Raw genomic sequence first — 12,164 nt, 5'->3', positions numbered from 1 at the left:
TTTCGATCCCCTGCCGCCTCTCAAACGGTGATACCGCTGCTCCTTAAATGGGACCCGCATGTCATTCTCTATGTACAATCAAGTTTCTTTTCTTGAATTATTTTTGGATCCTGATATTTGGTCACTTGCCTATTTCTTTCGATCTCATGCCACGTTTGAAATGTTGAGGAACCTGCTGGCTCATGGGACCCGCATGTCATCCTCTATGTACTACAAAAGTTCATTTTCTTGGTTTTTTTTGCACCCTCTGATTTTTGGCTATTTCCTTTTTCTTTTGATCCCCTGCCGCCTTTGAAAGTTGAGGACTCTTCTGCCTCATAGGTCCCACATGTCAGCCTATATGAACGATAAAGCTTTCCTTTCTTGGATTTTTTTTACCCCCTAATTTCTGGCTACTTTCTTTTTCTTTTGATCTCAAGCCGCATTTGAAACGTTGGGACATCTGCTGCAAAATGGGACCCGCATGTCATCCTCTATGTACAATAAAAGTTTCTTTTCTTGGATTATGTTTCACCCTCTGATTTTTGGTCACTTGCCTTTTTTCTTTCGATCTCATGCCGCCTTTGAAAACGTTGAGGAACCTGCTGGCTCATGGGACCCGCATGTCATCCTCTATGTACTATAAATTTTCTTTTCTTGGATTTTTTTCACCCCCTGATTTTTGGCTATTTCTTTTTTCTTTTGATCCCCTGCCGCCTTGGTAATGTTGACTAATCTGCTGGCTCATGGGACCCGCATGTCATCCTCTATGTCCATCAACTTTCTTTTCTTGGAGTTTTTTTTACCCCCTAATTTCTGGCTACTTTCGTTTTCTTTTGATCTCAAGCCGCATTTGAAACGTTGGGACCGCTGGTGCAAAATGGGACCCGCATGTAATTCTCCATGTACAATAAAAGTTTCTTTTCTTGGATTATTTTTCACCCTCATTTTTGGTCACTTGCCTTTTTCTTTTGATCCCCTACCGCCTTGGAAACGTTGAGTAAGCTGCTGACTCATGGGACCCGCATGTCATCCTCTATGTACAATCAACTTTCTTTTTCTTTTGATCTCAAGCTGCATTTCAAATGTTGAGACCGCTGCTGCAAAATGGGACCCGCATGTCATCCTCTATGCACAATAAAGTTTCTTTTCTTGGATTATCTTCGGCTCCTGATATTTTGTCACTTGCCTTTTTCTTTCGATCTCATGCCGCCTTTGAAACGTTGAGTAAGCTGCTGGCTCATGGGTCCCGCATGTCATCCTCTACGAACAATACAAGTTTTCTTTCTTGGAGTTATTTTTGACCCCTAATTTCTGGCTATTTGCCTTTTTCTTTTGATCTCCTGCCCCCTTTGAAACGATGAGGACGCTATTGGCAGGTCGGTCCCACATGTCATCCTCTATGAACATTAAAAGTTTCTCACATGGCTCCTGATATTTGGTCACTTGCCTTTTTCTTGCGATCTCATGCCACGTTTGAAACGTTGAGGAACCTGCAGGCTCATGGGACCCGCATGTCATCCTCTATGTACAATAAAACTTTCTTTTCTTGGATTTTTTTGGCACCTCATATTTGGTCACTTGCCTTTTTCTTTCGATCCCCTGCCGCCTCTCAAACGGTGATACCGCTGCTCCTTAAATGGGACCCGCATGTCATTCTCTATGTACAATCAAGTTTCTTTTCTTGAATTATTTTTGGATCCTGATATTTGGTCACTTGCCTATTTCTTTCGATCTCATGCCACGTTTGAAACGTTGAGGAACCTGCTGGCTCATGGGACCCGCATGTCATCCTCTATGTACTACAAAAGTTCATTTTCTTGGTTTTTTTTGCACCCACTGATTTTTGGCTATTTCCTTTTTCTTTTGATCCCCTGCCGCCTTTGAAAGTTGAGGACTCTGCTGCCTCATAGGTCCCACATGTCAGCCTGTATGAACGATAAAGCTTTCCTTTCTTGGAGTTTTTTTACCCCCTAATTTCTGGCTACTTTCTTTTTCTTTTGATCTCAAGCCGCATTTGAAACGTTGGGACATCTGCTGCAAAATGGGACCCGCATGTCATCCTCTATGTACAATAAAAGTTTCTTTTCTTGGATTATGTTTCACCCTCTGATTTTTGGTCACTTGCCTTTTTTCTTTCGATCTCATGCCGCCTTTGAAAACGTTGAGGAACCTGCTGGCTCATGGGACCCGCATGTCATCCTCTATGTACTATAAATTTTCTTTTCTTGGAATTTTTTCACCCTCTGATTTTTATCTATTTCTTTTTTTCTTTTGATCCCCTGCCTCCTTGGTAATGTTGACTAATCTGCTGGCTCATGGGACCCGCATGTCATCCTCTATGTCCATCAACTTTCTTTTCTTGGAGTTTTTTTTACCCCCTAATTTCTGGCTACTTTCTTTTTCTTTTGATCTCAAGCCGCATTTGAAACGTTGGGACCGCTGCTGCAAAATGGGACCCGCATGTAATTCTCCATGTACAATAAAAGTTTCTTTTCTTGGATTATTTTTCACCCTCATTTTTGGTCACTTGCCTTTTTCTTTTGATCCCCTACCGCCTTGGAAACGTTGAGTAAGCTGCTGACTCATGGGACCCACATGTCATCCTCTATGTACAATCAACTTTCTTTTTCTTTTGATCTCAAGCCGCATTTGAAACGTTGAGACCGCTGCTACAAAATGGGACCTGCATGTCATCCTCTATGCACAATAAAGTTTCTTTTCTTGGATTATCTTTGGCTCCTGATATTTTGTCACTTGCCTTTTTCTTTCGATCTCATGCCGCCTTTGAAACGTTGAGTAAGCTGCTGGCTCATGGGTCTCGCATGTCATCATCTACGAACAATAAAAGTTTCCTTTCTTGGAATTATTTTTACCCCTAATTTTTGGCTACTTCCTTTTTCTTTTGATCCCCTGCCGCCTTTGAAACGTTGAGAATTCTGCTGGCTCATGGGTCCCACATGTCAGCCTCTATGAACAATAAATCTTTCCTTTCTTGGAGTTATTTTGACCTCTAATTTCTGGCTATTTCGCCTTTTTTAAAATCCTGTGTCGCCTTGGAAACGTTGAGAATGCTGCTGCCTCATGGGTCCCGCATGTCATCCTCTCAGAACGATAAATGTTTTTTTTTGGATTTTGTTACCAACTGATTTTTTTTTCGATCCTCTGCCGTCTTTAAAATGTTGACGATGCTGCTGGCTCATGGGTACCCGATGTCAGCCTCCCTGTACAAGAAACATGTGATATCTTGATTATTTTGCAGACAATAAACAATGTATTTCGCTCTGAGCTATTGCAAACGGAAAAAAATAAATCTTTACTTTTAAATAAACAAACTTATATGTTGAATCTCCTTGTTTTTGTTTTCGCGAAGCATAGGACTTTCCTGTTTTGGAGTGGGCTCAAATTGTACGAGTCCAAAAGTGTCCAGCAGGATAGTTCGAATGCCTAGACGGCCAGATGCAGCCCAATTGAAATCTTTCTTTTCTTGGATTTTTTTGAGCCCCTGATTTCTGGCTACTTCCTTTTTTTTTGGAAACGTTGAGAACGCTGCTGCAAAATAGGACCCGCATGTCATCCTCTATGTACAATAAAAAAAATTCTTGGATTATTTTTGGCTCCTGATATTTGGTCACTTGCATTTTTGTTTTGATCTCATGCCGTCTTTGAAACGTTCAGACCGCTGCTGCAAAATGGGACCCGCATGTCATCCTCTATGTATAATAAAAATTACTTTTCTTGGATTATTATTTTTGGCCCCTGATATTTGGTCACTTGTCTTTTTCTTTCGATCTCATGCCACGTTTGAAACGTTGAGGAACCTGCAGGCTCATGGGACCCGCATGTCATCCTCTATGTACTATAAAAGTTCATTTTCTTGGGTTTTTTTCACCCTCTGATTTTTGGCTATTTCCTTTTTCTTTTGATCCCCTGCCGCCTTGGAAACGTCGAGTAAGCTGCTGCAAAATGGGACCCGCATGTCATCCTATATGTACAATCAACTTTCTTTTCGTGGCTACTTTCTTTTTCTTTTGATCTCAACTCTCAAGCCGCATTTGAAACGTTGAGACCGCTGCTGCAAAATAGGACCCACATGTCATCCTCAATGTAAAATAAAAGTTTCTTTTCTTGGATTATTTTCACCCTCTGATTTTTGGCTATTTCCTTTTTTCTTTTGATCCCCTGCTGCCTTGGAAACGTTGAGGATGCTGCTGCCTCATGGGTCCCACATGTCATCCACTATGAACAATAAAAGTTTCTTTTCTTCGATTTTTTCACCCTCTGCTTTTTGGCTATTTCCTTTTTCTTTTGATCCCATGCCACCTTGGAAACGTTGAGGATGCTGCTTCCTAATGGGACCCGCATGTCATACTCTATGTACAATAAAAGTTTCTTTTTTTTGGATTATTTTTGGCTCCTGATATTTGGTGACTTGCCTTTTTCTTTCAATCTCATGCCGCCTCTCAAACGTTGAGTAAGCTGCTGACTCATGGGACCCGCATGTCATTAACTATGTACAATAAATTTTCTTTTCTTGGATTATTTTTGGCTCCTGATATTTGGTCACTTGCATTTTTCTTTCATTCTCATGCCGTCTTTGAAACTTTCAGAACGCTGCTACAACATGGGACCCATATGTCATCCTCTATGTACAATGAAAGTTTCTTTTTTTGGATTATTTTTGGCTCCTGATATTTGGTCACTTGCCTTTTTCTTTCGATCTCATGCCATCTTTGAAACGTTCAGACCGCTGCTACAACATGGGACCCATATGTCATCCTCTATGTACATTAAAAGTTTCTTTTCTTGGATTATTTTTTGCTCCTGATATTTGGTCACTTTCCTTTTTCTTTCGATCTCATGCCGCCTCTGAAACGTGGAGTAAGGTGCTGGCTCATGGGACCCGCATGTCATCTTCTATGTACAATAAAGTTTCTTTTCTTGGATTTTTCCCCCCTGATTTTTGGTCACGTGCCTTTTTCTTTTGATCCTATGCCGCCTTTGAAATTGAGTAGGCTGCTGGCTCATGGGTCCCACAGGTCAGCCTCTATGAACAATAAACCTTTCCTTTGTTGGATTTATTTTTTACCCCTAATTTCTGGCTATTTGCCTTTTTCTTTTGATCCCCTGCGGCCTTTAAAACGATGAGGACGATGCTGGCAGGTCGGTCCCACATGTCTTCTTCTATGAATAATAAAAGTTTCCTTTGTTGGATTTACTTTTGACCCCTAATTTCTGGCTATTTGCCTTTTTTTTTCTTTTGATCCTCTGCCGACTTTGAAATGATGAGGATGCTGCTGGCAGATCTGTCCCACATGTCAGCCACTCTGAACTATAAATGGTTCCTTTCTATGATTTATTTTTGACCCCTATTTTCGAGATACTTGCTTTTTTTTGGATCTCCTACCGCCTTTGAAATGTTGAGGACGCTGTTGGCTCATGGGTCCCACATGGCATCCTCTTTGGACGATAAACCTTCATTTCTTGTTAATGACAGGTTTATCTGTATTATTTTTGCAGACTAATACAAGCTCTTTCGCTCCAAGATCTTGCAAGTTAATAGAATAAATCATGGAATTATTAGGATATGTTTTAAATTTTAAATCCACTTTATGAATTTTTTTAAAATACTGTGATCCGTGTGGGTATGGAGCGATCAAGGATTTTCATATTGGCCATGAGCAGTTTCAAAAATTGCAACCGGATAATTCTAAATAAATAAAAACAACTTTTATGCAGAATCTCCGTGTTTTTGTTTTTTGCCATCATAGGATCTATGGTTCATTAGAAAAGGGCCGAAATTGCATGAGCAGAAAAGCCCATTTCTAGTTATTGGGCTTCGACAGCCTGAGCAAGTAGGCCTATAGCAAATACCATGTAGATGGCCGTTGGAACCCAAAAGTATTTGTTGCCTAGACTTAGAAAAAGTATTTGTTGCCTAGACTTGGATGCCAAACTCAGGCACTCAGCCTTATTGACATGAACCTTGCTATGCACACGACAATTTCAGTCCGATCCGTGTACGCAACACAAGATCAAACCCAACGTGTGAGGAAGCAGGTGGCAGCACACTTCCAGATGCTCAATCGTACACATATCATATAGGAGTTGTCGTATGTACATTAGTTCCGTATTGACATGTTTGTTTCTTTGGTTAACATGTGGGGTCCGCACAGTCACCTAGGTTGCACATCAACTTCTTTGCTCATAGTTGATGCATGTTTAGTGGCCTGCAGCAAGAATCGCTGCCCCCAGGGATGTACTTTACCCTTTAGCGGCGAAAAAAATAGGAATGGTCCTCTCATGACTATGATCAACAAGAGGTGGCTATATTATAAAGGACGTACACACATTGTAATTATAGTGCTGAAATAAAGTCAATCCTAAAACAGCCATGCATGGGTTATAATATGAAGGCAACACGAAATACAAAAGCAGGGCAGTGTTCAAATAAACTGATTCAAACTAGAACATACTAAAAACAGTGTACTACTTCTCAACACTTCAAGCATAATAAAAAAGTGTGTCAGTGTTTTTTTAAAGGTAACACCGAACGGGCAATGTTTAAAGCAGGCTTAAACCACATAGCCGCTTGTCGGACACTACCCCAACTATCTCTGGGAAGGCTGATAACTCCCATAGTCTCACTTTCATCTGGCTGGAGGTTGCAGCGCAAAATTTTAGGGTATTGATTATGAAGATACTTCCGGTATGCTGTGTAGACGCAGTTTTTCCTCATGAATGGAACCAATGTGCCATCAGAGCTTTGGATTCACGCTTCTTCAGGTTGGCAATGATCGGGTAATTGAGTCCGAGGAACAGAGAGTGGTCGCCGAGGCTGTTAACCTGCCTCCAATGAAAGTCCCCTCGCACGTGCTGCAACGAATGAGAGATATGGGATCCTGCTCAAAGACGTAGGTGGCAACGGAGGATACCGCCGTAGCTGAAGCCCATTAGCAGCATAGGGAATGTCAGGAGGTACTTCAGCATTGGCAATCCCAATGTTGTTTACTGTAAGGATGATCATCAATCGCTTGCCATCAGCAGTTGGAGCGAGGAACCACGCGTACTGCTGATCATCCACCACCGGTGGCGGGATTACGAACATGGACATTGGGTTTTCTGCAATATTAGAAATGGAGACAAATAGGGTGTTACTGGCAACCATATTCAAACAGCAGCACTGTTCATCGTTCATGCTCACAGTATAAATACGACTATGTAAGCTAAGGACATTGGTCATTCATGTGTTCAAATCGAGTGTCCAATATATCAGTTATACTGCATGCATCCCACGAAACTAGTCTTAACTTCGCCAAAACTAGACACTAGTTAGTGTATACACAGTTATATACTACCTCTGTCTCACTGAAAGTGTCTGAGATTTGTCCAAATTCAGATGTATCTAGACAGTGAAAGCATATAGATACATTCAAATTTTGACAAATATATCATCTTAAGTTTAAGTCCTGTGTTGTAGTTAATTCCCTTTGTCTTAAGTGATCCAACGGTGTATATGATTAGATATTTGTATACAATATAGGAGTACGCATAATCTACCAGTTGGTCCAGTTTTAAACTGAGTATAGAGCTTCAATCATGACCCTTGGAGTGCTAAATCTAACGGTGCACAACAGCAGGATTCTCTGTGAAGAGTGCACATAGCTAACTCTACAATATTTTAGAACCATCATGTGAGCCTTGGGTCTACCCCAAAAAATGACCAAATATCTGAAACCCCTGAAGCATAGGAATAACCCCGTTCAAAGAAATCACTATTCAGCACTGCTACATGGATCAATGGAAGGTTCTTACAGTCTCAACTCTCAAGGAAACATCAAAGGAAAAGGTAGATAAGAAACGAGTGAGTGTTAGATGTACACATATTTTTAATTTTTTATTTGTTCCCTTCGTTTGCCGACTGATGGGAAGAAACATCATTTTTTGTAGGACCACTCTTGTTTTCGTATTTTATATATGCATTGTTGGCAATATTTTCTTTCGAAAACCATGAATATAGCTCGAGCTACATGTAGCATGGTTTTTGAAAATTTTGAGAGCTGCATTTTGAAGTTCCAAAGAAAACGGAGATTAAATACGGGTGTCAACAATGTTGTGTTCTACCAACATTCAAATGTCCAAATCAAAATATCTTATATTTAAGGTTTTGCAACAACAAAAAAATCTGACATATATTTTCCAACATTTTGTAACTTCAAAATCTATCAGATTCTGTCATTTTTGTGCGGCCCGAATATAGGGTATCTCAATTTCAGATTTTACACTCTGGTAGAATAATACATTCTCTACATCTATTTTTTTAGATTTTTTATATATTCTTTCAAAACTTGTGAAAGGCATGCTATAAATATTCTTTTGATTATCAAACAGAATCTTTAATGGTTTGACGTGCATACATACTAGTAATATAAAAATATAAAAGTTCTCGCCTTGTACACATTTTGTTGATTTTTTAGAATGAATACAACATTCAATTTGGTAGATAGAGTACTAAACATTTCATGGGAAACTTAAAGCAGCTTGTCAAACAAAGGCTAATAGAAAAAAATAGAGGTATGACAGGCATAACATCCACGATGGGGTTGAAATATGCATAAGCTTCGAGCAATTTGGCAAAGAAAAATCTAGCCGGATAAAGAACAGAATTATAAAAGGTACAAGTTAAACTAAGTAAATTAGGCATAACAAGTATTTCATTCTTGTTTAGTAAATAATTGGATTTTGATTGAGTTACTTTTCTAAGGGAAAAAAGGAGAAGGCAGATATTCAAGACACTTTTGGTGGGACGGAGTGAGTAAATCAAAAGTAAGAAAAAGTTATAACATGTTTCATGAGATGGAGTACTAAATAACGGCCATATGCATCTCTTCGATGCAGAGGCCGGGGTACCTCGCCCTCTATTTCGAGCAAAAATCAACTAGTTATATGAAACAATGGGTGTAAAAGTTAATCAAGAAGGGTGCCTTTATTGTGCTACGTTAACATTTGAGATACTTGTTAATTACATCCATATTCTGTAGTGGATAGAGTTACTAATTCAGGATTGCATTCACATACGGAGTATACTATGTTTGCTGATGACTGATTAGTACTAATTCGTTGCAAGCAACGGTTCATTCATATTCAGATAAAGGATGTTATCGTTAAGTCATATACTTATGAAAGTCCTTATGCATCTCTCTGATGCAGATGGCGGGGGTCTCTCGTCCTCCTTTTGGAGCAAAAATCAATTAGTTATATATGCAACAATGGGTGTAAAAGGTTATCAAAAAGGGTGCCTTCATAGTGCTACCTTATCTTTTGAGATACTGGTTAATTACATCCATATTCTGCAGTGGCGTAGAATTACTAATTCAGGAATGCAATCACATACTGAGCATACTATGTTTGTTGGTGACTAATTAGTACTAATTCATTGCGAGCAACGGTTCATTCATATTCAGCAAAAGGCGGTGTGATCATTAAGTCATTTATGAAAGGTAAAATATAAACAAGGTAGTTCATGAATAACTTCATTGATTAAGGCAGTGTATCATGCAATGCAACATAAGGACTGAAAAAATACCATTTGCGGTGTCCCAGCAGTACGTCCAGCCCCTAATTTCGTCCACCGCAAAAATTTGGCCACCGAGTTCAATGGCATCACAGAACGCCGGCACAATTTGTTCAGGTGTAGGGTTCTTCAGCATTCTCCAGTCGCCACCCCCTTCAAGGTAGAAAATCCTTTTGTCGAAAAAGGCGATGAGCTTGTAATCTGCGTACCTCCCACCTTTTGTGGGCACTTGGCAGATTACAATCTTCAACAAATTAATTGCTCGACTCCAGCAAAGATAGTATAACCAATCTTTAGTAGCAGGTTGATATGTAACACCATGACCAATCTTCGGATCAGGTAGGGATGGAAGGGGGATATGTCGCTCGGTGTAGACGTTCACAAGGCACCACTGGCACCCACGATGATCGGCGGCGGCGATCCAATCGCCGTTCGCACCAAGCCATTTTCTGTCATGCATGAACGTCAGGGTGACAGAACGGCGAGGATGGTCGAGGGGCACCAGGTCGTACACGGTATCATGCAGACGAGATGCTGTCGCCACGAACCAGTGTTCATCGAACCAATAAGCAGGTGGAGGCATCAACAGGCAGGGTTCATCCCAATGGTGCATCTTACCTTCATCATTGCTGATCTGGTCATAGAGCTCCCTGGAACATGCGGCAAGTCGGACGGTGTAGGTAACGTCCAGATGCGCAGCGATGAGGTCGATGTTGTCGCCGGTGAGAGCCTCCAAGTGGCTGTCCCCGCCGCCCCGGCAAAGCCTAGAATATTCCATCACGTGAAGATGGATTTAGGTGGATGGCGGATCCAACTGCGCTTGGGGTTTTCGGAGGAGAGGGCGAGCGCTATGGAAGGAACGATGCGGCGCGCGGCCTGCTGGGGTGAGGAGAGAAAGGTATAGTACTAGTGATGCGGCGTGGTGGGGATCGAGATCCTGCGCGTGCGCGTGATTCTGGGAGGGTGAAGAAAAAGATGATAGACATGCAAGGGGCAAAAGCTAGGCAGTACTCTAGGCTGCTGCTGCTGCGACTGGGCGCCAATTTGACAGTTGGTAGATGGTAGACTAGCACGCCACCCATCTATAAATTCGCGATGACGTTTGGTGCAGTGATGTCTCGTCACATCAGCTTGAGCAGAAAGGGTTTTTTTACAGTTTCCAATACGATATATTTTTCGCCGATAATCGTAGTACTCTATGCCAGAGACACGTACCTTAACACGTGGGCAGCATGCAACCGCGCGAGCACCAAAATAAAATGAGAACTTCATTTTCAATGCATTCCTAGCTTGGTTTGGAAACCGGACGAAGCTTCAGTGACTTGATGCTTCCAAGTCTCATTGTGACTAGGTGCCACCATCTACCATCCATTCATGATCCAACGTTCCAAACTATCTGTTATTTCGAAGCTAAAAAAGAAAAACTATTCAGAAAATTTTGAAAAAAATCCAGTAATATGTAGATGCCTTGTTTTAAAATCTATGAATATTTCATCCCATTCGGACGACTAGCTTGTGATTAAATAGCTTCTTACGTATTCGAGCACTAGTTTAAACTAAATATATATTTGCTCACAAACCTATGATTCAAATCGAATGAAACTCCACCAAAATATGAATCGAAATATGCATGATTTACTGCAATGTTGAGCGGATAATTCAATCCCACGAAAAGACAATATGCTCCAAGACCAGTAATCTCTTCCCTAGCTTATCTGAACATAACTGACAGTGTCCTTAGAGAACATCTTGCAGCCTCAGTAAAGCCTCAGGTATGAACAAGAAGCATTTCCATTTACAGATCACGCTAAGAACCACAACCCAGGATCATCCTCATAGCCTATATCATCAAGGTTGCCCTCCAAAATGCTTATGTTTTTGGAAAGTTTTCTTCACGTTAGGGAAGATTCTGAAGGGCTTAGCTTCGCTACAATAGCAACAAATGGAAAATTTTCACCGCTAAAAAGAGTATCCCGCCATTTTAATATACACTTATTAGTAGTTGATCAATTGTGCATTGCAAAACACAAAGTTCAAATCAAATGTGCAACATACCAACAGAAAGTTAACTCGCAGTTTTACGAGCACATGGCGATATTAAGGTGATGAAGCAATATAAACATCAAAAGAAGAGGCAGAACAAGATCTCCTACTCAGGGAAACTCTTGCTGGACGCCGAGATATAGGTCGCTAGCTGTGCACGGAGATCCTCCTTCTCCTTGATAATCGCCTTAAGGACGGCGGTTTGTCCGCGCATTAGCACCCTCGAGATCTGCCTCTTGAGCTTTAATTTCAACCTCTGTTCCATGAGATACTTGATGAGGTTGCTTCCAGTATCCATCCATGTGATGCTCTTGTTGTTCAGTTCCACCCAGTAGGCGTTCTGCTGCTTAAGCATGTCGACGTATTGTGCAAGATAAAAGGAGATCTCCTTCTCCAACGCCAAAACTCTGTGAAGACGATCACACTCCAGGGTGAGGGAGTGTTCATTCTCCAGCTGGCTGCCTATGTGGGCCTTGTTCTCCTCCTTTTGCTACAACAATCATTGTATGAAAAAAAAAGAAATCAACCCATTCATATATGAGTATTAATTACCTGCAAACAATAGGAG

The sequence above is a fragment of the Lolium perenne genome, chromosome 4 (genome assembly GCF_019359855.2).
Source record: "Lolium perenne isolate Kyuss_39 chromosome 4, Kyuss_2.0, whole genome shotgun sequence".
Classification (NCBI taxonomy): domain Eukaryota; kingdom Viridiplantae; phylum Streptophyta; class Magnoliopsida; order Poales; family Poaceae; genus Lolium; species Lolium perenne.
The sequence above is the reverse complement of the archived record's forward strand: the minus strand, read 5'-3'. Positions refer to the sequence as shown.